Here is a 6,566-nt window from a genome sequence, read left to right as displayed (position 1 = left end):
GGACTGGCTGATAATCTCACCCCAAAAATGCAGGAGTGATCACTAGGGTTATTACCCAGAACACCAGTCAGTGCGAAATTGTGAGGGGCATTTGTCAATAGGACGTCAAGCAGAGATGACTGTCCCGGATTTTTTAGGTTGGGTCTTGTGGGGACATTTATTAATTGAAATCAGTTAAATTCATATGCAAAATTTGTGGCCACGGCCGGCGGGTTTAGCCAATTCCAATTTAGATCACCCACTAAACTATTTCACCTTTAGGGAGGCTCCCAAGAAGCTCTCTCAGTGCAGATGCAGCTTCAACATCCTTCCCACTAGGCGGTCTATAGCAGCACACTACCAAAATCTGTTAATTATTTTGGAGAGTTATTCTGAGAGCCAGACCTTCAAAGCAACATTTTTTTAAACAAGGAGTGAGCTGGTGAACATGCAATAGTATTACGAACATAGATGGCAATTCCACCTTCTTTAGATCCTTGGTCAAGCCGAAAAAGGTTGTAGTTGTCAATCATAATCTGCAAGTCATTGACGGCAGGAGTGAGAAACGTTTCTGTGGCAGAGTGGCGTGGTGAGGTCTAAGCCCGTGCAGAGCCTCCGGCCTCGCCTAGATTGTCATCCAGCCGAGGTGGCACCTTGGCAGGCTGGGGCTGGGATGCTACCCCTGACCCCCCCCCCCCACCAGCCACGATCTCCCCGGCCGCTCTGCAATAATATCTACGGCCTATAGTGGTAGCATCTAGCGACCATATATATTAATAACTGCGTGCATCGGGGTGGGGGGGACATTACACAGTGAAGATTTAAGCTCGGCGTTTAGTGTATTTTTTAAGCATTTTTAACGCGAAAGAAAATGCCCCCCTCACTCCCACCGAAGACATGCGACTTGGCATGGGCCGCCCCCCCCCCCTCCCCCCCCACCAAAGGCGCGTGAGTTGTATGATCGTGCACGCGTCATAAGTAAATAGATAGCGCTTAAAAATCGTACTAAATCGCTAATTAAACTTATTAAAAGTTGACAGATGTGAAAAAGGAATAGCGATTACTCATGGCGGGGCTTACGGTGTAGTACCTGGCTATTTTTATTTAACGTAAATCCCACTGTTGGACAGCCAAATCCTTCGCAAGCGCGCGGACACACACAAAGCCACAAACTGACAGACAATTTTTGACTGGGTGAAAAAGACAGACACACACATCGACCTACCCACACAGATATTGACTCACACACACAGAGACATCGACTTACACACACACACACATATGTATTCACACACACAGACATCGACTTTAGATACACACACTTGGGAGTTACACACACAAATCGACATACATACAGCAACTCACACACACTTACGTATACTCTCACACACACATCGACTTACACACATGGACTTACACATCCATAGACTGACACACACATTGGCCTACACACACATACACATATGGACTCACACACAGACATGGACTTTAGATACCCACACATGGAGTTACACACATATCGACTCACACACACACATTGACTTACACACACACACATATGGACTAACACACATATGGACTCACACACACATCGACGTGCACACACACATCGACACACACACAGTGACTTACACACTCACATGGAGGCATGCACAGACATCGACTAACACACAACACTCATGGACTAACACACACACAGCGACTGACACAGACACATTGACTGACACGCACACTTGCACTTACACACACACACACATCGACGTACACACACAGACATCTGGCGTTGCCCGGGCAAAAAAGACAGACACACATCGAATTACATACACACATGACCTAAACACACACACATATGGGCTAAAACACACACACATCGACTCACACACACTTCGACTTACAAAGCAATCCCCGATGATGCCACAGCTAGAGAAATTTTCTCTCTCTGGCCAGCCTTAGCAAGGAGCAGTTTGAAAACAAAGGTCTTCCCAGTAATGGCAGGTGCATCAAGGAAAAAATAAAACTCGATTTGTAGACTCAATGTCTTCCAAGATTTTCCAGTAGGCTTCTATTTATGCATCCATCAGCTTTGGTTAATTTTCCTAAATAAATTAAAGAAGCTGTAAAGCATAATAGCATATTTAACGTAGGATTTAGTTTGGATAAAGATGAACCTGGATCTCCTTTCATTTGGGATTGCAAGTGAAGTTAATGAAGAGATGGGGCGTGGTATATTGGCTGATGTACGTCATGACATCCTGAGTCTTCTCATGCATGTATTTCGGTGGAGCTGTGAAGGATGAAGGCTAAATAACTAATCAGCCACATCGTGACCGTTTGCATCTCATTCGGCATTGAAGGCGGTTTTGATTCAGTTCAATGTAAAGAAGGTGCTCACTTTCAATGTTGGCATACTCATCGACAACATACTGGTGAAAGAGGTTGGCGCACCATAATATGTGATTTCCTCCTCTGTCCATGATCACGAAGGAATATAAGTTCTTTAGAGACAGTTTTGTGAGGGTGCCTTTGTCCTGCAGCTTTGTAATTGGATTAATCTTGACGTGGTACCCATCTTGGCATTGCAACAGAAAAATGTGTTATTGTAGGGCATCGTATGCTCTGTTAGTGTCAGGAAATCGTGCGATGGTGTTTTCTTGGTATGCAAGAACAATGTATTTCTCACAATGTTCCTCAACCACCGTAAGAAAGCAAGGTCAACAATATTTGGGGCATTGAACCTCCTAGCGTGCTCCCCGCTTTGGTGGAAAGTAAAGGTGTGGTACGGCAAAATGTAAATGGATGATGTTCCCACGAATGTAACAAAATGATAGACGAAATGCAATGGGCTGTAGCTAAGAAAGTCAAACGTATTTAGCAGTATAACATATTAATCAGCATCGCAGTACTACGTATCAGTAAATAGCGTGATGTGAGCAATCGAAACAATATAAATGCATTGAAGAAATAAGCTTAACTAAGTGTACAGTAAAGAGCAGCAGTACGCACAGGTAAGTTGAGAAGCAAGCTACAGTCTAGATTATAGACTGCCAGTACGCCGACTCAATGACATAAGCATTGTTACAGTCCACGTAAAAAGCTGGCAATACGGGCAGCAGCAGAAAAAGCAGGATACAGTCGACATGAAAGGCTGGCAGTACACTGAGTGAGGTAAATAAGCAGGCAACAGATTATAGACTAGCATACACTGCTAATGGCCAAAAGCAAAATTAGCAGTGTAAACAATAGAGTGCCAGTGCACTGATGTTAATTAATCAGCAGGCAGCAGTCCACAGCACAGACTGGCAGTACACCGTCTCAGTGTCATAAAAACACAGCTTAAAAAGGAAATATTTAGCAACCTAATAATGAAAATGTAGTTTTGTGCACACAAACATTATTATTGTAATATCTGCAAACTTAATTGTTTCATAATAGTAAACAATGAACCTGAGTTATTAGCGAAAGATTCAATAAGATTGTAGTTTACATTGCCGTGGTGAGGCCTAGTCCCGTGCAGAGCCCGTGGCCTCGCATAGATTGCCCAGCCGGAGGAGGCCGCTACCCTCGTCCCCCTCCCACCATCCCCCCGCCCGAGCTACAATAATACTATCTAAGCGCTATAATATTAGTATCTACCGACCTTATAGTAGTAAGTGCACACATTGGGGTGGGGGAAGAGAAGAGATCATGACACTTTGATGAATTTACCTCAGCGTTGCGTGTATTTTTTTGCATTTTGAACGCGAAAGAGAAATCCCTCCAACCCTCCACCGATGACGCGCGTGCGTTGCCAGGGGCAACCCCGGGCAGCTTGAGTGGGTCGGGGAAATAATTAAATAAAGAAAAATAGCACTCAATTGTTATTTTTACTAATTTAAAGGTGACGGACTTGAAAAAGGAATCGCCTGTGCCAAGCACGGGTCTTACGGCGTGGTACCCGGAATTTTTTTTTACGTAAACCCCACCGTTCGAGAGCCAAATTCCTCGCAAGTGCGCGTACGCAGACAGACAGACGGACAGACAGACAGACAAAAAATGCCTTTTATTAGGTTAGATGTTCAAATGCTATGCTGTAAAAAAAAACATTACTGATGCTCCTCTTATACTTTCCTCCCTATTACCCATGATATAGGGTGCTAATTAAAATTATATCCATTATCCACACTCTCTCTTTGGTAGCCATAACATTGATAACGTCAGGAAGAGGCCATAAGACATCACGTAAGATAAAATAATTTTGATAATCGGGCCCATATAAGCATTGGGGGCAGGGGACTATTATAGATTTTGGGGGGGACCCTTGTTTATTAATTTACTAGCAGGAAGTACCCGGCGTTGCCCGGAGGAAAAAGTTACTTCAAAACTTGTCTTCTATTAAAAACATAAGATATACATATGTAATGTAGCTCTCAGAGACGCCGTCTTCTCTTCTGTATGTTTATTATCAAATAAATATCAACCAATAAGTCAACGTGTAACTACGAGTGACTATATACACACGGGTGTTTCACACGACACTATTCTGGGATAACATAAATTCTTCTTGTAAGACAACTCGCGGACGATAAAGACGGCCCGGACCCAGATCACGACGACGCAGTTCCCCACACCATATTTATCCTCGCCAGGCCCGACCACACCCTATGCCTCAACTCGTCCATCCCTACCACTGGCTCCCGTCGCATGAAGGCTCATTACCTCATTAGCAACCATGGTCCTGGTAACCCTTCCATTAGTAACCATGGTCCCGGGGAGCCCCACCGTCCGCTATCGCCGTTTGTCCATTTGTCCGTCAACAAAATTATAAGAGGCTTGCAGAAGTCCGGAGTCAAAAAGTAATAGAAAATGGGGGGGGTAATTAGTTCATCTTAAAGGTTTCCAAAAATTGTTGACCCCCCCCCCTCAAATTTATTTTTTACCCCCCCGTAGGGATATATACCTACACACCCTGCATACAATAGAGTGAGTAGTATCTAGTGACTCTATAGTAGTGTCTGGCTCTACCGTAGTATCTGGCTCTATAGTAGCATATATTGACTCTGTAGTAGTATCTATTGACTCTATAGTAGTATCTACTGACTGTATAATAGTATATACTGACTACAGTAGTATCTACTGACTATAGTAGTAACTACCAATTCTATATGTTGCACACTCGAAATGAAGGACGTGGACAGGTGCTCCAAATCGAGGGCAAGCACATTTATTTATTGTGGTTCATATGAATATTGGAAAGAACAGCACCGTCACTCTGTAAAATGCAACAGCGCGTGTTACACGCAGCAATCCTTCTGAGATGCCATTAACCATGTGGCTGGTTTACACGTGCGGTTATTCATTAACCCTTTCTCTTAAACCCAATTCTACTGCTGATAAACCATCTTTGTCTTTGACAATCACATTTGCACATCACTATTCGAATATTACTTTAATCCTAAGCTGTATGTCTATCTATACCATCCACTTCTATCGGCATCTTACACCCATTATATGTACTGTATGTGTACAGTATACGTACTGTATATCACCATTGTACAGCTTACTACTTTACATGTGTTCTATGCTCAATAACATTGCAAGTAGTCATACTCTGGGTACATGAGCATGGTTATAGACTAAACAGTATTAGAGTTAGAGAATTACAATGATAATAACTAATTACAGTGCGTCATCCTTTTGCAATGCACAGTGCTAAAACGCCTCTAATTGCATATATCACAAACGAACAATTCAAAGCCAAACTTAAAGTCTAAAACAAGTCTATAACAAATCTTGAACATTTATATAACGATCAAAAACAACATTTGGGTCCTTTACCTGTAAAATGCAACAGCGCGTGTTACACGCAGCAAATCTTCCGAGACGCCATTAACCATGTGGCTGGTTTACACGTGCGGTTATTCATTAACCCTGCCAGCCACCTACAGGCCCGACTCAGACATTACATGCTGCTGTACACACATGCATTGATGCATTGCACAGCATATCAGTACCTTCACAGAACCACACTTTACTCCCTTGCTGCACAAGGACACACTTAAAAGAGTGATCCATTCCTAATGTGCCACACTCTCCCCCACAGAATGAGTGTCGTCTGGACCCTCCACCTTTCTCCTTGCAAACATTTTGCAGTCTTTTTCCTTAAACTGGTCATGAAAGGAGTTTATGAAATCGTGAACACAATTTCTCTAGGGATCATATCCCTTCCAAGATAGCGCCACTCCAGAAGCTCTCTATTTTGGGGTGAGCTCCAACTCTTTGTGCACGAAGAGATAGGAGCCCAAGCATTATATTATGCTTTTGGAATTACCAGACAATCTGGTATTATTAAACCATGCTTCACATTTTACTGACCAGAAATGGTTAGGATTATTTTCCTAGTACCTGTCAAGATAAAATCCTTTACAGCTTGTCAATGCCATGTGGAATTTACCTCTTAGGTACTTACTTATCGGCCTACCAACTTACTTGAAACCTTTTCCTCACCATTTTTTTTCTTAGACAATGACCCCTTATTAACATATTAAACACAACACTAACAAACAAAAACATCTTAAACAACTACAACTATATGACCACAGTTTACAGTT

This window comes from Lethenteron reissneri, chromosome 36 (assembly GCF_015708825.2).
Source record: "Lethenteron reissneri isolate LAM-NWPU_2019-01 chromosome 36, ASM1570882v1, whole genome shotgun sequence".
NCBI classification, from domain to species: domain Eukaryota; kingdom Metazoa; phylum Chordata; class Hyperoartia; order Petromyzontiformes; family Petromyzontidae; genus Lethenteron; species Lethenteron reissneri.
This window is presented reverse-complemented; position numbering follows the sequence as displayed.